General features: G+C 39.3%; 1 long non-coding RNA gene across 1 annotated transcript; it reads right to left on the bottom strand.

The window, feature by feature from the left end:
* Positions 1–2,417: 2,417 nt before the first annotated feature.
* LOC306665532 lies at positions 2,418–24,006 on the bottom strand. The gene is made up of 3 exons (XR_013765060.1): positions 21,075–24,006; positions 9,145–9,353; positions 2,418–4,485 (listed from the first exon to the last, which is right to left on the bottom strand). It is a non-coding gene; the product is annotated as an uncharacterized lncRNA (long non-coding RNA).
* Between the last annotated feature and the right edge of the window lie 340 nt (positions 24,007–24,346).

Below are 24,346 nucleotides of genomic sequence, written 5' to 3'. Positions count from 1 at the left end.
TCAGCATATGACTTTGGATACTTTGATTTAAAAGACTGGTTTTCTTCTAGTCAATAACCTACCATTTGACTTGAGAAGCAATATCTTCTTGTGTAGTGGGTACTCAGCAAGATGAAAGAAAGTTATTGTTCTCAAGGACAAAGTCAAGGGCAGCTCCAGGGCTGCAAGAAGTATATCTGGTTCAGAGTCTAGATCACACCTCTTCTGGAAACCATCACAGGCAAGGGAGTAGGGTGATGTTAAATTTAGAACTCAGGAAACATTGAACTTGATTTGTATAACGCTAAGGGAGAAGAGAACATAATAATGATGTCCTTAAGTTTAGCGAACTAGTACAACTCTTATAATCTAAGTCAAAATTCAAGAAACAAACCTAGAGAAATTGAACTAAACATGTACATTTTTAATCTTTACACTTACCTTAAGAATCTTTATCCAGGAGGTTGGGGCTACAAAAGTAGAGACGAATAAGCTATTAATCAAACCTAGCCAACTTAAAAAGTGTATCTTATGGATGGGTTATCATGCTTATCCACCATTTGTGTTTAGACAGGAAACATCTTTGTTATTGATCTAGTCATATGAAGGGCCTACTCTACCTTAGGAAAACTGTAAGAATTGCAGTATTTTTTTCTGCCAAAGTCTTAGTGTATATATACATGCATATGCACATGCAATATGTTATTATTAACCTTTATATTGCCTTTTCAAATTCTGTAAACTGTAAACAATGATTTTCAAAAATTAAGAAGAAAATGCAACTTCTCCAGGAGTCATGACCATCCATCTTCAAACAATATAAATCCAACAACACATGAATCATAAACCGGATGAGTCAGTCAAATCAAGGACTATGCCAAGCTGTGATTCATCATTAAACTGAATTCACATTCATGTCTCCCGATGCTTGAAGGAAAACACAAGAGATTAAATTATTTTAAAAATGCATCTTCTTGACAAACACACCAGACTTGCAAGTGAAAGTGGTAACTTTGTTTGATGCCAAGCTTCCCCAAGTAAATCAAATCTCTCTGCACAACACAGAGCCGTGTGTTTCAAAAGCACTGAGAGGTGTGAACCACACAGGGCAACACAAGAGAGATACCAGAAATGCCCAGGTGTTGGCTTTCTTGCACATCAGGAGCTTTATTAGGGGATGTTTCAATGGAAGGAAGAGGGAATACTAGCTCCAGTGATCTTCCCAACTCATGTGGGCAGATCGTTGCATTTCCCTGAACCTTCACTTCATCACTGATAATGTTTAAAATGTCATAAATCAGCCTACATGTCCCATCAAGTCATGGCAGATCGAATATATGGTTCATTCTCCCTAAGTCCAAAGGAAAAAGGAAAAAGAAAAGCATTTCCATTCCACCCATGTCTCACTACCTGTAATTCCCACTTATTACTCTTTGTGAATTAAGGCATTCATTCTCAGCCCGCTTGCAATGACAGTATCACCCAGGGAGCTTTTTAAACTGTCATTACCCAAGCCACATCTCAAACCAACTAATTTACAGTCTCTGGAGGTGGGACTGAGGCACTCCTAGGTAATTTTTTGAAGGTGCCCAGGAGATTTCAGTGAGCAGCCCGGGTTGAGATTCATGAGTACAGCTGGTTCTCATAGTGTGCATCCCACCCAGCATTAGCATCACCTGGGAACGGGCTGGAAAGGAAACTCTTGGGCCTCCACTCACACAGACTGAGTCAGACACGTTGGGGGCAGGATCCAGAGATCTGATCTGCATTTTAACAAGCCCTCCAGGGGATGCTGATATAAGCTGAACTTAGAAAAACATGGCAATAGAAAAAAGCAGTCGAGAGCTCGGTTAAACCTGTTACCTAGAAGCAATAACATGTTGAATTACTAGATTGACAAGAGCACTTTTTAGGTAGAATGAGTTTGGCAGGTTAACATATTAAGTATTTAAACTGTTCCTGAAAGAATAAGACAGAATAAATAATATAGATGGTAAAGTAAGTAGAAAAGGGATCCAGTCACTTCTGTCCAACAAAATATGATGTGAGACACAAATATGAGCCAAAATGCAAGGCATTATAAAATATAAATAAAACTAAAAAGCAAGCACAATTATATTTAACTATATGTTTATTTAACCTAATACACATATACACATGTGTGTATATAATACACATACTAATATACACAAAATATTAGAGTTTCAATATTAATATAAAAGTTATTAATGTACATTTTTTATATATCTGTTGATCACTTGTGTGAGACAAACATCATTATCCTATGTACATATATGATTATACAAACGGTATAACTCTACATTGTGTAAAACCAGAGAAATGAAAAATTGTACCTACCCCATTTGTGTACAATGAATCAATCAAAAATAAAAAAATAAAAACAGCATAGTAAGCAAAAAAAAAAAAAGAATGGGAAGTTATTCTCCATGTACATATAATATGTCAAAATACATTCTACTGTCATGTATAACTAAAAAGAGCAAATAAATAATTTTTAAAAAGTATTAATGTAATATTCTACATTTTTGTACTAAATTGTTAATATTTCAATTTTAACTAGTCACATGTGGTACTTCATAACCACACATGGCCAGTGGCTAACCTAATGGCTACCCTATTGAACAGTACACATCTACAACCATGCTTCTCAAATTTAATGTACACATGAATTATCTAGAAATCTTTGACATTGTATATCCTAATTAATTAGATCGCTTAGTCCATGTTGTTTCTATAACAAAATGTTTGAGCCCAAGTGATTTATAAAGAACAGAAGTTTACTTAGCTCACCATTCTGGAGACTGGAAGTCTCAGAGCTTTGCAGCTGGTAAAGGCCACATGCTGCATTGTAACATGGTAAAAGGTGTCATGTGGTGAGGCAGAGCAAGTGTACTTCATCTCATTCGACCTTCCTCTTGTAAAACCACCAGTTCCATCCTGGTGACCTTATCTAATCCTAATCATTTTCCAAAGGCTCCTATCAAAAAGGTACCATCAACATACAAATTTGGGATTAGATGTTCAACACATAAAATTTACAGAACACATTGAAACCCACCAGTAGGTCTGGGGTGGGGCTGGAGATTCTACTTCCTCCTAAGTTCTCAGAGCTGGCCAGCCATGGCCCAGTGCAAAGTGAAGACACAATGGCTCTTGTTCAAACACCATGGAAAATAGTGCCTTCAAGGTTACTAAAATATGAAACTTTATCCCTTCTGCTGTAGTCTGTTTTCAACCTGAAATAATGCTTTTTATTTAGGATGTAATATTATAGTCCCTGGACCTGGGTGGGAGGGAAGAGCCGGAGAGGAATAACTCAAGGTTGAGTACAGACCTCAACAAGCCAGGGAGATACTGTTCTGGAACGAGACCCGTGTGAAAGTGTCCCTCATTCTAATGTGTTGTGTCCATTGTTGTTTTTACATTGTAAAACCTGGGACTCTGCAGAAGATAGGAAACTAGGAAGATAACGTATGATCCCTTCAAACAAAACATGGTTTTTAAATCAGGTTGCCTGTAGAGATAGGAAAGCAAAATTATCCTAATACTTCCCATGATGGTATATCAGAAAAGTTAGATCTTTTTACTTCCTATAAGAGATAAATTACCTCTTTCCAACATGGGTCCTTTAACTAGTCAGTGAGGCTCTGAAAATACTAAGAGTTTCGTTCAGAGACAAATGAGCAGACCCTTTAAACTGTCAAAGAAATCTGACTTTTTCCTCCCTGCTCCTCTTTCTGACAAACAGATTCAAAAACATCCAGGGTCTAACCATTTGTCACAAATGGTGTCAAAAAACCGAACTTCAAAGACTGATCGGAAACTCCTATCCTTGTTTTCTTGTAAATTGTTGATGATCTTCATTATTGATCGATAATCTAAGTCGCAAAGTTCTTGACGTGACTTAAAAATACATGACACAAAAATAGACATTCACACATACATACAAACTCCAAGGAAGACAATTTAGAATATAGTGTAAGAATCAGAGGGGAAAAAATAGGATCCCAATTTATAAGCCAAACCATTCAACAGAGGAACAATGGCTGGTTTGCAAATTGTTTCAGAATTTCTTATGACCCAAAGTAAAAATGGAAATACTGTCATTTACATGATTTTCTCACATTGTCCAATAGAAGAAAAACACCAGCTCCCTGGAGAGAGCAAAACATTTTCAACACTTAAGTTTAAAAGAAAGTATTAACCTGGATCCTCAGAGTTATGATGGATGACATCCTCATCAATGTTAGTGGAGGGTTGGATTCCAAAGCAGTTTAAATTGGCTATTTCTTATGGTTTATTTCAGCGTAAGGCAAAAGCTGTTTCGTCTTTGGTAATAAGTACTGGTGTGTATATTCCCACACACCAGTATGGGGAGGTAAGGGTAAACACAGGGTCTAGGACGTAGGACTTGATGACAAGCATGTAGAATTTCTCCGAGGAGACAAGGTCTACCATTGATTGGTTGTCTGACTCTCTGTCAAGCTGCAACAGAAACAAAATTCCTTAGCATGCCAAAAGAAACAGGATCTCATATTAAGACCAAATCCTTATAACCAGTAGGATTCATCTAACTGGAAAACACGTTCATCACCCATCTTTTAGAAAGCAAGTCATTCCTTTCTTTAGATACAGACTGAAAAGTGAATCATGCAAAAGATGGTAGACACTGGCAACATGTCATAGAGACTGGTGGCCTCTTGAGAATGTCCAGACTTTCAGGATTAGTTAAATGATTGAGGCTATAAATAGAATGTCAGCCTGGGCAGCATAAAGTGACTAATGCTAAAAATGATTTCAAAACAGAACCAGGAGACGTTACTAAATGAACCCACTCTGACATGTGTAGTTATGACTTAAGCCCTCAGTTGAACACTAAATTACAGACAGAAATTTCAGTATAGAGTTTATCACTATAAGTACAAATTCCTTTACTAATTAATAGTCAGTAGATCTTATACAGGTTAATGTGTGATATAGCAAAGGAACAGGACAACAAGGAAAGGATGGTAGGCACAAGTGTCTTATATCAGGAAAAGGGAAAGTGAAGATTTCACAGTCTGAAGAGAAAAATTGACAGAGGGTAACAATTAATTATAAACATTTCAAATTTAAAGTTCTGAAATTCCATAAGAATGTGATCACAAAGGAAGTAATAGATTTTATTCCATTACTTTCTTATGTTTTTTTATGTATGAAAAATTCTGGATGGTCACTTAACTTATAGTAAAGTTACTGTATAAACTCTGAAGTTTAAACAACATGTTTCATCATTTATATTATTTAGAATTTATTGTTTCACCATAAAATTGGAAATCTAATTTCCTGTGAATTTATTAAAGTCATTTTTAAAATCCCATTGAAGAGTTAAAATATGTGTTTATAGTTTCTCTTATTTTAATTAGGTTTTTTGTTTTGACTATTATACTGATTATTATTTTAATTAAATTTTTACTACCAGTGTTCATGTCAATACATTAAATGTTATTTCTAACTGAAGGAAAGCAGTTTAATATCATCTGAAATTCTAAGGAGCCTTTGTAAAGTTAATTTTTCTCCAAGGATGGAAACTGCCTCAACCTCGTAGATTTGGAGCCAAAGTCATGTCATTTTAACTTGAACGCTCAGTGACCCTAGAAGAGGATTACTAGCGACTTTACTGGGCAAAAGAATATTGCCCTAAGTCTAATAAAAGTTTTACTATCCAAGCAAGTCTCTAGCAATTGAGTTCATCTTCATTTTCCTCTCTTTGACTTCACAGCACAAAGAATAACATTTGGATTAGGTCTCTTGATCCTGGGCCTGTCATTGCTACCTGTTCAGCAACCCGGGTCTTAGAGTCTGCAGGAACGTGTGTGGGTGTCTAACTGTAGCTTGGGTCACAGTTTGCAATCATATTCTTGATTGATTGTTTAATTAATACCTACCTCTTTCAACAAAACAGATGTGCCCAAAGGTAGGCACTGTCATGCTCTGCACTGTGGAAGTTACTTACATGAACTTTTTTTAACTTAATGAATGAAAATTTATACTAGGAATAGAACAGCAAGTTTCATTATATCTACCACACCCTCAATCCAAACGGAAACTCAGAGACATGCCATCCTAATTTTCATTTATATTTTAAACTCTCTTAATTGTGTTTTATATAATCTTTTAGCTAGAAAATTGTGCTTTGATTCCTTAAGCATGTTTACCACTAAATGGTCATAATGAATAGGAACCAGTCACTGTACAGCTTCATAATACTATAATACTGCTTCTATAACAAAGTAGTTTTCCAGGACATTCTAAGATCCAAAGGCCCAGCCTACAGAAACCGAGGGCCTTTATGGAACAATAGGCCTCCCAACCAAATTATATCAATCCTGGGAGAATTTCATTGTCACTCTGAGACAGTTCCTACCCTGCAGTGTACCATAGACATTTCCTTCTGGTATATTGCTCTCATAGCCTTAAATCTTCTCTCTCCTCCTTTTCTACCTCCTTATCCCCAAAACCGAGCACTAAGAGATAGCATGAAATATGTCTGTAAGTGGAGAGATTTATCATATTTTCCTGTTTCCTGCCTTCAACTCTATCAGGATATATTGACCTTTACCCTTTTGGACTCTTTTTTCAAGTAGAGATATATTAGACACCCCCCCACACAGACACAACTGAAGCCACTTTTTTAGCTTTTTAAATGATTTTTTCTTCAAAGATAAGTGGTCAAAGTCAACTCAGGTGGGCAATGCCATTGGAACATTTTTCTTAACAACAGGAGAACCAAGAGTCCAGTTGACTCTTGGTAGTCAGAAAGATCTTGTTCATTGAATCCTTCCTAATCTAAAGGAGAAGGGCATCCACAGGGGAAATTTTGAGGCAGAGTCATTTCTTGCTGGTTCGCCCACATTTCCTTTCTCAGAGCTCTTTGACCAAGCTCCAGGTCATCTCTGGCACCCAGTTCTTACGCTGATCAGAGCACATCCTACATGCTCTGCCCTGCACCATTCATATGAAGGATGGTAGTTTCCTAAGTGACCTGACACTTTCCATTCATCCCCATCCATTCTCTCTGTACCCAGTCTGAACTATCCAGCAAGCTTATTCACAGTGATAATAAGCTGATAAGAGCTAAAGGAGTTCATTGCTCAATAATTTGCATTGGCAAGCAAGGGTCATAACTTAAGCACAAAGAAGTAAATCCCTAGAGGTGACAGTTCAAGGAGCATAGGGTAGGTTGATGCACCAAGTCAGTTAAGGTGGGAGAACTTTAGAAGCTAATAATGGTGGATGTTAGGACTTAGGGACCACAATACTTGGAATACACAAATGCATGTAAGAAGGTCAGTTTACTTGGTAGTACCTGAAACTAGTTAAGAAAAAAAAGAAAGAAAGAAAAAGAGGTAGAAAGAAGCATATGGGAAGGAAAATAAAGAAGGCAAGGGAGGACTACCTGGGCTGGTGGTCTTGCCTGCACTTCCTCTCAGGGAGCAGAAGGTACATCACAAAATGGACATGCTTTCTTCATTCTCAGGCAACAGTTAGGACTCCCCACCAGACCCTCAAAGCACCATTCACTGAAATCCAGGTGGCTGAACCCTAAAAATTTTTCCTCAACCTATACTTTTTCTTGATCTCTAGATCTTACCATAGGTTTATTGATTTCAGGTACAGAGAAACTCCTTACTTTTTCATTCTGCTAGGGTCCATTAGCTGCTGTGCCTTTTCCCCTTCATCTTTCTTTATTGAACTTTCCCATGAATATATGGTGAAAAGTAGGGATTTCTTGGATAACCTGAGAATTCATCAGTTTTCATCTCTCGGCAAAGGCCAGGAAGTTAATAACTACTAAAGAAGGTCAGTACGACTTAGAATGGACAAGAGAACTGCCCCTTTTCTCAAAAGAACCTAAACTCTTCAGACCCAACCATGTTTTTCAGCTGTGGGAGCCAGGTGACAGAAATGGGCAGACCCAGATGAGGTCACGTAAACTGATTATGGGGCAAACAGTATGGTAACAGTAAGCATTACCATTATTCCAAGACAGACCCCCATTCATTTTAGGGTAAATTGTGGCACCAGAGTAGGTTTTGCTTCCCTACTGACACACTCCTCCATTCACTTCTTCTCTCCTTCTTTGTATTCAGAAGAAAATATTAGCAATGAATCATCACATATCACCTTAGTTTCAATATTTTAACTTGTTAAACATGTATTGGGAGTACTAGGTTAATAGCCTTATGTGCCAGATTTCCTCCTTTTTTCTCTGTTTGGTCCCCCCACCTGTCCAATCTAATCTGGTCACTCTCCCTTCTTTGCTTCCTGTCTTCTCTCCCCATCACTGAGACTGACTTACTCAGGATCTTCTAAACTAACTGCATGTTCCTTCTTTGTACCTAAGATTCTCTCTCTCAGAGGATCACATTCCATAGTCATTTTTTAATAAAATTTGGGGAAATCTCAGAAAGGTTGTTTGCTGCAAACCAGAAGTAATCTTATGCAGATATGTGCTTATGAAGACAAATAGATCAATAAACTAGATTTAGGCATAGATTTGATCAGAAAATAAATCCAGTGGCGAGAGCAAAGGGCTATAAAATGTTAAGTGTCCACCTAGAGTTGTCATGTGTTAAAGAAAAGCAAGGATGGGAAAGGGATCCCCATGCTTGCTGAGTATTTTACGCGCATTAATAGGCAGAACCATCAACTGGGATAGGCGGAGATAATAGACATGTCTTTCCTGCCCTCACAGGGCTTATAGTTTAATGGGCAAGAGACACAGTGTGAGATGACGTGGAAAGAGCTGTAACAGGAGAAGAGAGTGAAGGCAGGTCATAGCAGAGATCCCTCCCAGACAGCCAGGAAGGACTCCTGGAGAACTTGACAGCTCAGCCAGAGGGAAGAGGCTGAGCTGGTCTCACTGAAACACGGGGTGGAAACAAGGGTCGCTGATCTTAAGCACAATCCTGTGAAGTTGGTATGGCTTGTTCTAGTTTCCCAATAAGATATTTTAGCCCTAGAGGAGTTAAAAAGTTACCCATGATTACAAATTCAGCCAGTGGTGGGTGTGGGCTAGGCCCTCAGGACAACTACAACCCACAGCTAGGCTGGTGCCTTCTGCTGCCACCCCTGGCCTCTGGCTGCACCTTCCCTCCTCACCCATTCTAGGTCTTGAAAGAAGCACTTGGCAGGATGGAAATGTTGGGTCAGAGAGGGCAGCACAATGTTACAATCAGATCCACGAGGATATTATCACTGAGGCAAAAGGCCCCAACATTTCCTTCAAATTCACCAGGGTATCTGTATATCTTCTCTCTTCTCAGGACAAGTCCTACTGTTCATGCAGCACACCATAAGTAAATATGTTTCTGAAAAGTAAATGCAAATGATGTATTTAGAAGCCTTACTTAGCAAAGACCTATTTTGAACATCTTTTCCCCTTCTCCTAAAGTGAGGCATGCTCAGACGATTGGGGTTGGCAAGTCTCAAATCAGAGCCTATCAGAGAAGAACTGGATAAAACAAATGAATAACACAGTTGGTTTTCATTCTGGCCCCTTCTGTAGGCTCAATATACTCTGAAGAGAAATTAAACTGACTGACGTAAATGTTCATCATTAAGTATATTTATTTAAAACCCCAATGGCAAAAGGCAAACATTGTAGATATTAATGAAGAAATAAAACAAACATTTGACTTTTTTTCTTTACTCAGTGATATTTAGCTTATTCAGGAGCCTGCTTGCTGGATTTAAAGCCAAACTCTTGCAGGTCACAGATAAGACTTTCTAGGCCATTAAAATGTCCTTTCTCTGAGAGTCAAGGTGAGATGCAGATGTGTAAAGTCCTCTCTGCTCAGGGTTTCTTGACTGTGTAGGGAAAGAAAAGGAACACAGCTAATGTTTCCTTCCCATCCAAAGCCTGACTGTGAGCTTGGGGCCCCATTCACTAGCCCAGGTGCTGAAGCCCAGCAGGTGGCCACTGAGCTTCCCAGAGGGTTGTGGTGTGCACACAGACCCAGAGCTCACACACCTGATGGCTGTCTGGCTCTGCTATTTCAGGAAGCCATGAGAGAAACCTCATTTCAGTGAGGCACTATTCTTTCCCAGTTTCCCTCCCCTTCTTTCAATAGCAAAACTCGAAAAGTCCTTATTGAGGGAATCAGGTCTGACCATGGTTCTTTTGGCCATTAGCAAGTCAACCTGACATGAACTTACCTCCAAGTCAACCTGCCCGCTCTCTGTGTAACCCAAAGAATACTCCCTCTCTGCCTGGACAGTCCTACACACATTTCTGTCCCTTCTGAAATGAAGACTAGTGAGGTCTCAAACCATTGGTTTCAACTTTCTACGTCCATGCAGCAAAGACAGACATTCTTTAATTCTGCCATTCCACCTAGATTTTTTTCATCTCTCTGTTCTGGAAGGCTTCTGCTCTAAGTTCATCCCATTGTCTCTCATCCCTTGCCAGTCACGTCCCTTCTCCAACCCCACCACTATTGCTAGCAGGATAAAGTCTAAGTTAAGTCAGAAATAAAAAGTAATGAGCTAAGAACCAGTCCTGTTATTTATTACATTTTCTGGGCTCATATTTATATGATCATAATCTGGAGCTGGCATCTAGACTAAATAACTTGCTCTTGCTACCTCCACCCTCTGCCTTCCTCCACCCCCAACCCTCACAAGAGAGCCTTTGATCAAAGAGAGAGAACACTCTATCATTCTAGTTCTTATATTTCAATTTCTTCTCATTCCAAACAACAGAGGAAGCAATTGGGAATGAATTAAGACATGGTCCCAGGAAGAGAATGGATGCCTAATAACCACGTTTTTGTGCCCATTGCTTCTCCTGGTCTAGGACAGTGGGTAGGAGCTCACACTCTCAAGTCAGGTCATTCAGGTTCACAGCCCAGATTTGCACTTGTCAGCACTTTAAGCCCTTGGCCATATTGCCTGGCTTCTGCACCTATATTTCCTCATCTAAAATAAGGAAAGTAAGAGTGCCAATCTCTTAGGGTGGGTATAAGGACTAAAAGACTTTATATGTAGAAAGCAATTAGCACACCATAAACCACAATTAACATTGGATTACACCAGGAAAGTCATGCTCTGATCTCAGCCAGGAAAGGTTACTAATTTCCAAACCAAACCAAACCAAAAAAAAAAAGTATAACTTAAATAATTCTATATTCCTCTTTCATACAGTTTTCAAGTTTTATTTTAGTTTAATGTTGCATTTGGAAGCACAGTAAGTCTTTCCATTTTATACTCTGAAGAAGCTCTACATGGGTGAGAAGCATTTACAAAGTAATCGTAAAGTTAGGTGCCTCCATTGTGGATGTGAAAAGACTAGAAATTGGGTAGATTTTCCTAGGGTTTCTTTGTAAAAAAAAAAAAAAAAAAAATGAATTGGCCAGTCAAGGCTTGAGCCCTGGTAACTTATAAATAAATCTCTTTCTTCAAATCTTGTTGATGGAAGACAGCTTTTTATGCTGTTTTTTAATAGAAATAACTGATGCTGTTACATGTCTAGAATCTTTTCTCCTACAAAGAAATGGTTCCATCTATAATTTTCTGCCATATTTACATTGTATCTTTGTCTAAATGGTATTAAACATGTAGTTGCAGGGCCATAATCAGTGCAAAAGCAGTCAGCAAGTCCAGAAAAGCACCATACTTGCTGCACAGTGAGCTCCCAGATATGGGTTGAACAAATGCATGAAACAGTTCAAGAGTGAAGAAATACTCTATTGTGTATATTGCATGGGAATATTAAGAGATGATTTCTCAGATAACGTTTAATCCAAGTTATTATTTCCATACATAAAACTACAAAGTTGCGGAGAACCTTCCCTCCTCCCACCCCCAGCCACAGTATAATCTCAGACATTCATAGGCATTTTATAGCAAGGATCTGAGCATAAAGCACCCGTGGCTCCAAATCTGCACTGCAGAAGAGTTGAGTTGTAGCATTTCCAGGATTTGCTCAAGCTGTAGGATAATCATGGTCTTATTTAATCAGTCATCCATTTTTCTGAAACCAAAGAAAATAAGCCCTGGCTTTTCTAAACCAGTGAGTATCTTAAAGCAAAGTTCTAGAACCTGTTACTGGATATGATTTCCTTCTGGCTCCAGCCTATGCCATCAAACTTTGAGATGTAGCTAGGTACCAGAGTCTCAGTCTCCCCATTTTCCATGTACGACCCTGACCTTCAAAAGCTCTTAGCTTCAGCCATTCTGGCTGCTGGCCAGGTCCAGAGTTCAGCTCAATGAACATCTGTTTCCCTACAATGGACTTGGATTCCCTGATGTGCTCTTCTTTGTGCCTCTCTGAGAAGCATTGACTTTGACCCCTTCCCACTTATAGACAACAAGGTCACCTGATGAACCAAGATGCCCCACACATGGGATCCAGCTTTATCAGTCAAGGTCTTCAGTGATCAATTTCTCTGCCCTATTGATGATATGTCAAAATCTAACTGAAATGCATGGATACCACACACTGATTTCATCTCAAAACTTGCCTCCCATTGATTGCTATCTCCTGGTCTGACAATTCCAATTTCTAATTCTGTCAGTGACTAATAGAAGCCTTCTGTAGACTCTAGATCCCAGAAATCTGCTTGACTCTGTCAGCATGCCTAGAGATGTTGTTTATCTTACCTCTGTAGATTTAGAGAAAATTGCATCACTTCTGAGTCTACTTAGAAAGAGAGCCTGCCTGGAAAAAGCAGGCCTCTTTCTCCAAGGTTTCTTTACTTTTCTTTTACTTTGTCTTCTTTAATCATTTCCTTTGTGAAATTTTTCCCTTTGTTGTTATCTGGCAGCAAGAATGAAAGGCCATCACTAGTCTGCTGCTATATAAAAACCTGACTATACTTTTAATATCCATCAACTTAGTGCTGCCTCATCCATCCTTATGGATCACACATAAGAAGACAGAGCAATAACTTCTGAAATACACACAAGAATGGCTCAGTAAAACATGGCAGTTTCTACAGTATTTGAAATTTTCTAGCTAGATTATAATTCATTTATTTAAAATAATGAAATAGTTTGTTAGTCCATGCTCTGGGCAGGTTTTCTGCCTGTTTAATATGGTCTTTTGCAAGAACATAGAATCCCTCAAGAGGCAGGAAAACCAGAAGTGAAGTTTCAGAATAGGAACTGGTGCTAACATCTGCCATTAATGTGCATAAATGGAAAGTGAAATCAAGTTGGATTTCTTAGAAGTTCAGATTGGGCGTCTCAAAGTAAACCTGAACTAATTTAAAAAGAGAATACATGAGACAAGTATCAAAAGTTTTATAGCTCTGTCTCCAAGTAAACTTTGCATTTCCCTTGTTCTCTGCTATATTCTTTCTAGTTTTGAAAATTCTTGGTACACAGAGGCATTGCTGTAAGACAGCAAAAAGATTCTAATGGGGAAAGATGGGTCATTCACTAATAGTAGTGATTTGTTAAAAGCCAGATGCTTCCTTAAAACATTCCACAGGAAAGCTATGGAGGCCTCTTCCCACCCTACTCAAAGTTTAATGCTTAACCACACTATATGGTCCAGTGCCTTCAGTTCAGTCCTGCCCTGCAGCATGTACCCAAGGTTCCCAGAGTTAAAGGGTCTTTCATCACACTGGATTTTCTTACCTTACCCACTTTCCCAGAATTCAGAATTTATTGCCAATCTTCTCACTTGTCCACAAAATTAATATAGTGCTGCTGAAACCTGATATACTCTGAAAATATCCACCAACCATAATTCCACATTTAAACTTCTGAATACAAAAAAAAAAAAAATTACAAACAAGGATAAGAAGGAAGATCAAAGGGAGCACTGAGTGTAGTTTTAGAGTTCTAAGTGTGTCCTACTTCCAAAAAATTCTATAAATCATCTTTGAATGAAGATTTGTTTAAATTCAGTGACTTTCCTTTAGTTCTCCCAATAACCCTGTAAGGTAGGCATTATTATCCTCATTTGAAGAATAATGAAATTAGGGCTCAGAGAAGTTGCTTGCCCCAATTTACATTTACTAAATGTATATATAAGCATTACACTATAGAGCACCAATTTTCAAATCCAAGGAACAACCTGGAAATTTTCCACTAAATACATACTGCCTTCCTGAAAAAAGAAATTGATTATGCCATCATTGGAAACATCAATGAATATTTTCCTTTTTTATGTGAGTAATATAGTAAATACACGTTGTTGACAATGCACCTGCTTAAAGGAGAAATATCCAAGACCAGTAAGTCCAAGCTTGACTAATCATTAGAATTATCCAGACAGGACATAGAAACATATTTCCTGGACTTTATTCCAGGCCTACTGAATCAGAATACTTGGGGATGAGCACAGGAATCTCCATAAATACAAAGCTCTCAAGGCAATTTTCATAATCATTTGATTAGAGAAACATTGACTCTCGCAATAACAGTAACCACAACAACAAAACTCTACCACTTGGAGACAGGATGCATTGTGTTTTATCTAAGTACTGTAGCATCCTTTATTTCATTTCCTCATGTACACCTGCTGGGAGGAACATGGAGTAGATGTTTTAAGAAGACTTAGATGCAAGCAGAAACCAAGTTCACTGGGGGAAGGAAACTTGAAGTATGTTTTTTCATGTTCTTAGGTAAAAATGTGCCATTTAAGCAAAATAAAACCAGATTTGGGCCTAGAGCATCAAGAATGTAAATGTTGCCTACTCCTTTTCTTCTCTCCTCTCCTTTCTCTGAGAGCACTGGTTGGATAGTGTAAAGGGCTGAACTGCATGCGTCCTCACAAAATCATGTGTTGATGTCCTCATCATCAGTATCTCAGAATGTAACCTTATTTGAAAACAGGGTTATTGCAATTGCAATGAGTTAGGATGAGGTCAGATGGGAGTAACGTGGACTCCCAATCAAATATGATGGGTGTATTTCAAATAAAGGGAAATTGGAGCACAGGCACACAAGGAGAAGGCCGATCAAATGTTAATGCAGAGATCAGGGCAACCTGACAAACCAAGGAATGCCAAAGGCCACCAGCAAGCCCCCAAAACCTAGGAGATGGACATGGAGTAGACCTTCCCCAAAGGCTTCGAAAGGAACCAACCCTGTTAAGACTTTGATCTCAGACATCTGCCCTCCAGAACCGTGAATCAAAACATTTCTTTTGTTTAAACCCCCCAGTTTGTAGTATTTTTATACAACAGCCCTAGAAAATAACACAGATAGAAAACACTTCCCACCTGGATGATCAGACTGCTGGTTTCGATTTCTATATTTATTTATCATATCAATAAATAAGTTTCCTCATCAACAGTTTTTCCAAAGGCAATTGTGGTGGTTATCACTCTTTGGAGTTGCTAGAATCTCTAAAATTAATTAACTCAGAGAAATGGTTGGCTCAGTTTAAACCACTTTTTTTGGTATTCTGGAAACGAAAAATACAATGAGAAATAAATAATGAAATGAAGGAAAAACTGGAGGAATAATCAGTACACATCATTTTTATCCCTATTATTGAACAGGACAACATCCATAGCTCTCTAATTGTGACCAACAGAGTTGTACAGTATAGATTATCAATACCCAATACTTCATCCTACTCCCAATGGTATAGTCTGGTACTCCAGGCTTCTGGATGAACAGGCTTCCCATTTTTTTCCCATCTCTTAATCTACAGTGTATAAGTAGCTACATCTCAACTATTTGTGAACATCAGGTGGTAGGTTCCGAAGTCCAACAAGATGTTCCAGAAAGAACTTTTCCTCAAGATGCAAATTATTTATAAAATAAACTGACCCTAACACACCTTAGTTTTTCAAACAGTATGTCTGATAAGATTATAGGAGTCTGTGAGGCATGTGTCAAGTTCTCTCAGACAGCTCTGTATGGTACCCTTGTAACCTCACACCCAGTTTTTTTGGTTGAAGAGTCCTCTGGACCAATATCTCCTCAAATAATAAGCATATTTCTGATATTTAATTTAAAAGTTTGTAAAATCAGTATTTTATGCTTATTTTAATCATTCACATGACATAATCTGTTTTGAGGGCATATCTCATTGGTGACTTTTATGCTGTAAGAATAACTGTGTGATCAATTAAGAACAATCTAAAAGTACATAAAGATTATGTGAGCATAACTAGTATTCAACCAATTATTTAACATTTCCAAATATCTGGATATTTGGCAACATGTCAACCAACTCTCCATGTGTATGGTCCCTCAGTTTGATACATTATGTTATGCTGTGGCTTAAAGGAACACAACATGAGCTATTTCAAAGGGATCCAACATGAACTAAAACAAAAGCACACTCTACCCGATTCAGGTTTGATTTTGAATGGTGGCACCCGGGAAGGTTGTATAAAAGCCTCCGAGCTGGAAGTCTGAAGTCACCCCCCCAACACCACTTCAACTTAAAGGGCTCTGGTGGCATTTGATGATTTGCACTTACTTGTATTATATCAGTTCACGACTCAACTAAGAGAACATGTAGAGGAAAAAGCCAAAGTAATATTTTGGAATTATGCCACAGAGTTAACATGCAGTCCACTGAACAAAGCAAAACTTTCCCATGGAGGAACACGGGCCATGTGTATACAAGCGCAGTCAAATCAAACAGAATTACATTTTTTTGGTCCTGGCTGATTCACTGCTGCTTATCTACAAAGCCACAGGATGGCAATAGAGAAATTCCTGTTGTGCAATATTGTCCAAATGGTTTTATGGGGTTGGTGGAGGGGAATGTGGCCAAATGCTTTGGTTCTAATCCAATTTGTGATCTGGGCATACCCATGATGGTACAGTCAATACAGTCATGATCTTTCATGATCTGACACTATTTTTTCAGCTTCCACTCCCACACTACCTTTAACACCACCTCTCCTCCAATCTGTGGCCTTTTAACAAAGGAAAGAATGAAAACAAATCATCACTGTGAACCTACCATGAACCAGGAACTATTCTATGTCCTAGAGTTATAAGGAGGATAGAAACAAAAAAGATCACGTCTCCACAGAGCTTACATTCTAATGAAAGACCACCATCAGTAGACAAGTAAGTATGCAGTATGTGTATGGCAGGGGTTTTCTTCCACTCAGCCTCCTGAGCCACTGGGATACTGGTATGCACCACCACGCCCAGCTAGAAATCATTTTTAAGATGGCAGATACTACAATTTATTTCATGTTGATGAAAATGAACTGAGTAGAGGGGAGAATTAGTGATGAAGGAAAGAAACAGAATAATTGCCAGTACCATGTCCTTGGAAAGGAGATAAAAGCAATGTACATGGGTAAAGGAGTTGGCTTTTGATAGAACAGTTCATCCATAACTGTAGAAGAGAAAATAGAGTCCGTGTTTTCTCACTGAAATCAGAGGCTAAGTTGCCAGATGGGAGGGAGGATGGAGGCCTTGGTGTTTTGAGGAGAGAGTAGAAGGTATAAAGTTATCTCGAGGTTAGGGGAGCAAACAGGCCAGAAAATATCACGGTACAGCCTGGCTGCACTGAGAGCTCCCTAGAGCCTCTGATCTGATTTAAGACAAGAGTCTATAGACATGTATTTATCTCCAGCCTAGGGCAGCTGCTCAAGCGTACGGTGGAGCAGGCAGATTTGGAGAAAACCAGGATCAAAGGTTATTGAGTCTTTATGACAAAGTTAGAGAAGGTACCGGGAACTGAGGGTCTGTATCAGAAAACGACGTTCAAGATGATTTATGGGATTTAGTTTGAGCAACTGAGGTCACAATGTGAGCGAGGGACTGCAGAAAACTGGAGGGTTTGGTGAGTTTCCTGATGCACAGGAGATCAGAGAAGTGAAGATCCTGGAGACAGTCATCCGATAGCTTCTGCTCTGGGCTGGAAGGACTGCGGACCGGCAATGAGGAGGCCACATCAGACTACTGATCATTCCCTGAAGTTGAGGGCATTTTGGTTTTACTTTGGAATTTACTCTTTGAATTTTCTCTTTGACTCTTACTCATTCTTTGCTCCCCAGATCAGATGATGCCTCCTCATGCAGCTTCCCCCGACCCTTCAAGTCAAATGTAATCGCTTTATCTGCTGTGCTCGGTTTGTGTTTTACTCACCTTTAACAAGAAAGCCATTACATTGCATCATCATCATCTGCATACAAGTCTTACTCCCACAGCTTGTGATTTTAAAGAGGATGAGGTAATATTTAACTCACCTCCACCTTGCCAGCCCATGTGCAGAGTATGGCTCATAACAAACTCATCGCAGTCTGTCTCCAGGGGCTGCAGCCTCTCCCACCCTTCTCTAATCCATTTTCCAGACTCCAGTCAAGGTGATTGCCTTAAAAGCGTAAATTTTGTCCCCCTTTTTAGAACCCTTAATAGACTTTCCAATTACTTTTAAGACAAGGAACAAATTCTTTCCATGGGATACATGGTCCTGCCAGATTGAACTTGAAATTGCCAATATGGCTCCTCTGCTCACTAGTCTCCATCTTTTCTTTTTTCTCCAGTCACACTAGCCTCATTGTACTTCCAAAGGTCATGTTTGTCCCTGAAATCTGAGTTGACTTGAACATATCTCCCAGGGTGCTCTTCTCTCTCTTCACAATTTTCTGATCCACAGGCTAAGTAAAGATGCCTTACTACACACTCACAAAACATGCTACCCTTCTCTCATGGCACTCAGCAACATGCGTTATTACACGGTCATGTGTGTGGTTACTTAGGTTCATGTTTGCTCCCAAACAAATGTGAGACCCTCATGAGGGCAATGACCACATGGCTTCATTCTTTGCAGCCACCATGGTACTTGACTCTTAAAAAGTATTTCAATTATTTCTTCACTGCATGAATTTATTAAATTAATTCATAGATGGTTCTCAAGTTTTAATTAATATTCTGTAAAGTGGTCATCTCAAGTAACCATTATACTTCTTGCACTAAGAGAATACAAATGTGCACACGCACACGCACACACACACACACACACACACACACACACAACACATCAGCCTTAATGAGTTTCCGCACAGACCTTCGAAAGTACGGAACCAGACATGTAGTTTGTAACTTACAAACTAGACCTAATTACTGAAGTAAAGATGACGCATCCCAGGGCCATTCCTTCTTGAACATGAGTTACCAAGAGATTTTGGTGCACTGCATATCTATCTCAGGGCACACCTTAGGAATAGAAGTAATGCTCACTGGAGTTTCCCTGCATATATAACTTTTTACTTTCACTTGTTCTTAAATTCAACTGAGTAAATTTCACTTGTTCGTAAATTCAACTGAGTCATTTTCTAACCCCACCCTGTAAAGTGAAAATGGGTTCTTATTGTCTGTTTTCCATATCTTAATGCAGTTTTTCAGACTATAAGCACTAGTTTGATAAGAAAAAAATGTAGTCTGTTTAGGGAAGTTACCCATTTGTTCTCTCTCTCTCTCTCTCTCTCTCTCTCTCTCTCGCTCGCTCATACTAGAAATATAAATAATAGGCATGTATAAATGTGTAAAATAGGCCAAATTATAGGCATACAGAACTGAACATAGACACAGTTCTCTCTTTTTAGTTGGTTTTCAATGAAGAAAACCAGCAAGAATGTGAAAATCCCTTAATTTGTTTTCTTTTTATTCAAAATTTTTATCTTAGAAAAGATATCCTAGGAACTACTTTGAAAAAATATTTTAACTTTTATAACAGAAAATTTTAAACCAAAATAAAGATGGTCTTATGAATGTCTTTTACCTATGTCAAGATTCAATAATAGTCAATATTCCTCCATTATTCTGTCCTCTGAGGAAACTTCAGAAGGTCAAAAGTTCAAGGGCAAGTTCAAAGAGCTGTACAGCAGAGGTGCCCAGAACAGTCTTCACCGTTCTTCCTCTCCATCATCAGCACTTCTCTGACCCACTGAGACAGCAGCTGCTTTTTGTGAAACAAATGGATAGTGCTCTGTGCCATCTCTACTGCAAATAGGTGTCTCACAACCTTAGTCAGAACACCTCCAAAAGAGTCCTACAGAAGCACAAGACTCATATCAGAGTCACCTCCAAGGTGACATGAATATATTCAAGATCAATTTTAGAAACTGACATATTATTCAGAGTCTGATACAAATGCTTGTGTGACTCATCAACTCTCTTTCTGCATGGACTGCTTTATGTATCCATGTGAAACGTAGTTCAGTCACAGCTGTTAAAATTTACAATTCCACTTCATTTTTATGATGCTCTTTTGAACTGATGTTGGTAATGTTACTTGTTTCTATGTGCATGGAAAAATCTAATAATTTTTATCCTCTGGCTTTTATTTTAGAAATTACTCTGAACCATATAACCTTGATATTTCAATAGATTTTTGACAAAGCGTTAACTAAAGGAAGACAAAAATGAATATTTGAAACACTTAACATTAAAGTAATTTGAGGAGGAAATAGACTTTCTGAATTATTCTAAGGAAGAGGATAGAACATTGGGCCTTATCTTGAACTTGGTCTAATAACCTTGAAAAAAATGGTTTCTCTGTTCTGACCTTGGAGTTCATAGCCACCAATTGCTAAACTTTCCACCCTGCACTCTGTCCCCTCATGACTGAGCTGACTGGCAGGGACCCAGCCTCTAGTGCTGGAAGACTGAGATTGTGCCTCGGCACTATGCTCTCCTAGCTCCCTAGTGCCTCATTCTGATTACGTACACCTGCGGAGAAGACTGCACTGACTCCCATTCAGACACCCTCAATTTAGGACTACTCTTTTTGTCTACTCTGCTTTACGTATTCTTGTCCTGACCCATTAGAAAGTGCTGATCCACTTTCTTAAATTGCTGTCCAAGATTTTTGTTTGTTTGTTTAAATCCCTATCACTACACACAAATGAGTCTTTATCACCACCTGTAGTCTCCCCAGATTGTCCAGATATGATCCAGTCCATAAGCACCTTAGTCTTGGATAATATGAGGTTCCAAATGTTGTAGGTTCCAGTCGGAGACTTTCCAAACTCTGTTTGTGTATTTGCTCTGTTAACAGTGATATATTCAAGGTACTATAAGCCAATATTGACCTCACACTTACAGCCCTGCTGAGAAAAAGGAAAGAAAGGCTGAGACACAGAAAGACATACCTTGATAGGTGCTAGCTCTTCTCTTCCTGACTTGCCATTTTGATGTGGCCATAAACCTTCTGTTGACACTCAGTTCCATGTACTTCTTGTAATCTTCTGAGTGAATCTGGGGCCAACCTTGCTTAGTCAGGAAGGTAACCTCACAACTCAGCTGTCCCTATTTCTACACATCTCTAGTTCATCAAGTTTGAAGTTCAGAAATGACACCTGAGATGACAGGTGCTCCCTCTAAGCATCCCTCCAAGATATCATAAACTCCTCCACTAACCCTTCAGTCTCTTTTCTCAGAGGTCTCAACGCCTGCTGCATGCTGGTGAACTTAGGCACATTCTTCACCTCCCTGACCCCAGGAAACAAAGACATGTTTTCCTACGCACACGGGACGTGCTGCACATGAGCACCCACAGTCTTTTGAGGCCATCTTCCTGTCGATAACCCAGGTCCTAGTGGAATTGGAGTGCCAAGGACAAATTAAGGACAGATTCTGAGAAGCAGCATTCTTTGTCCTCTTTGCTGGCAGGCACCCAGCCTCTCGGCCACTGAAAGGTTGGGGCTGTGACCTCAGACACTACCCTCTCCCTAATGCCTCTCTTGATTGAATACATCTGCAGAGATGACCTGTACTGATTACCACTCAGACACACCCTGATGTAGGACATGTGGAATTTGGTCCTAGACCAGCCACAAAGCCCTCTCCTCTTTCCTGATCTGACTCCCTTCCAACCATAGCAGCAACTGTCCCAGAAACTGCAGGCAGTCCCTGTCAAGAGAGGGAACCAGGCAACAAACAGGTTTCTGGTTTTCCAGAGCTCCCATGCACTAACTGAAACAATGGCTGTCACCTTAAAAGCTGAGCTGCACACTTGAGAAAAGCGTTGCCAAGGACATACAGATTCCCTGGATCATTTTCAGTTACTAAGAGAAGGTGCCGATGGTTAAAGAAAACTAAAAAAAAAATACCCACGATGACTGTGGAGTCTTTTCCTTCCCTGCTCTTAAGGTAATTTGTTCTGATTGCAACTATTTCAAAAGACAAGATTACACACCAGGGAAGCAGAAAGGGAAAAAAAGGAGGAGGGATCTGTTCCCTGCTGAGGCTGTACCGGAGCTCAACCCGATGTTTGGAAGCAAAGGCAAATTGTTTTTCACAGCACTAATGAAACCTTATTAACTGTGAACACTGGAGCTGAACTGATCTAGTGAGAGGAGTTGCTGGGTCATGGGGCAGGAGTAGGGGATCACTGGCATATTGTGGGATCGTTGTCATTCTTGTCTTTGTTCTTAAAGCAAGAGAACTTAAATATTTACTAATAATCCTCTTATTGGAGTATAGGAAGGAAAAAATTGAAATTCATCATCTCTCGTAGATGGGAAAAGATAGAATACACATTTGTAAAAAAGAGACTAAATATTGGAGTTTCTAACCTTGTTTATTGTCCCTCTATTTTGTCAATTTTCTTTAATAGTCAGCAACTCTCTGGTGCTGTTGGGATAATATTTTAATGTTGGTATGTAGGTTAAAGGTATGTTACTTTGCTAACAGGAGATAAAGGTTCATTAAAATCACTATAAAAAGAAGCACACATAGGACCTCCAGGACCCACCAGGAAAAGCAGTGGATCCTTCTATGTGTTGAACTGGACTGGGCTCCACTAAGGGTCCAGGGCAGAGAGGAGGAGCTGGATGCTTCCTCCAGGTCAGGGGAAGGGATGGGCTCAGTGACAGAATTGGCTCCACCATCATTTCTTGCTTGGGATTCAATTTCCATGCAACTGAAAACATGTGAAGCAAACACAGAGGAATGCACTTTTCACAGAACTCTGTTGCGAGAGTAGGCAAGAAAGTCACTGCAACACAACAGCTAGGTGTCGATATCATTCAGGGACTCAGTGCTTCCGTGAGATTTAAGCGAGTTTCAGAACTCAAGTGTCAAATCTAATAACTCCCACAAAAAGATTCAGTGCAAAACTCACCTAGAGCCAAGGACATCGTTCTAGAACCACCAAGCCTAGAAGAAAGCATGACAACAGAGAGAAAGAATGGTTTATTCCCCCAGAGAAGCTTATGCGTAGATATTAGATACACAAAGGGCTGAACTGTCTGTACAACTGAAGATTCTTTCTGGCTCTGCAATTCATCAAGTACATAAAAGAGATTTTATGTGGGAAATGTGTAGGCCCAGGAAGCACACCTGTAGACAGGTGTGCCATTAATCATTTTACTCTTGCTCCATACGCTTTATAGAGTCCAATTATCCAACTGAGATTTGGTTAAACAAAAATTGATATTTATGTACAAAGAGTATATGTTTGCATAAAACACAAAGTATTTTAAAGTTCTAACGTTCAAAAAAATGTCAAAAAAGTAATTGGATAGGTTTCAGAAATTACTCAGCCTGAGATTCTTTGTTTTACAAATGAGAAATACCAGGGAGATTCAAGGTCCTTTCCTTACTGGAACCAGATCCCAGACCCTGGGGTGCACTCTTGCTCTGCAGCCTGGGGCCTGTAATAAGTCTCATTCAGCAAATGGGGAAACAGCGTCACCTAGTGGCCATTTATCAGAGTTTTCCTACACATATGACTCCACTGCATGTTCAGAGATGAAAAACAACTCACTCCCCCATCTCTGTGGTCCCTAATTTCCCAAGTCCATTTTCTTTGCCCAAGGTTTTCCAAAGTCCAAAAATCTCCCAGATGGACACCTTCCAACATCCCCCTTGCCCATCCATATTTTTCAGACTCTTCTTATACCAACTTTGCAAGAAAGCACCTAGAAATCACCCACTTGAGAGCCAGATTCATTGAACTATTGTTCTTTGAGTCTTTCCTGATTCATGTTTTAAGCAAAATAGCATTCTTAACCAAAGGCTTAGACCTTGGTTACCAATTGTTCTGTCAAATCAAAATTTCCTTCTTTCTTCTAAGACCCAGACTAAGCTTTCATTCAGACACACAGATACAATACTTGTTTTTCCCCTCTTACTTTGCTGCCTTTGAAATACTTCTAGATGTTACCCAGGACAATTCTATGAACAAATGTGTGGAAAGCTTCTGTCAAGTCTACCTTTTCATTTGTCTTCTGTATTCTCAGTCAGTTACCCATCTCACCAGGTTGGAGGGGTGAGACACATTCTCCCAGTCTCAAGACTCTAACTTTGGAGATAGAAAACTAAACATGTAAACAAATAAATTTCCCCTGTGATAATTGCTCTGCTGTAAATAAGCACAAAAGAAATGGGGAAACTCATTCCGCTGAAGTTATAAAAAGTT

The sequence above is a fragment of the Sciurus vulgaris genome (assembly GCF_902686455.1).
Source record: "Sciurus vulgaris genome assembly, chromosome: 7".
NCBI lineage: Eukaryota > Metazoa > Chordata > Mammalia > Rodentia > Sciuridae > Sciurus > Sciurus vulgaris.
Note: the sequence above shows the minus strand (reverse complement) of the source record. Positions and strands in the feature narration are given on the sequence as shown.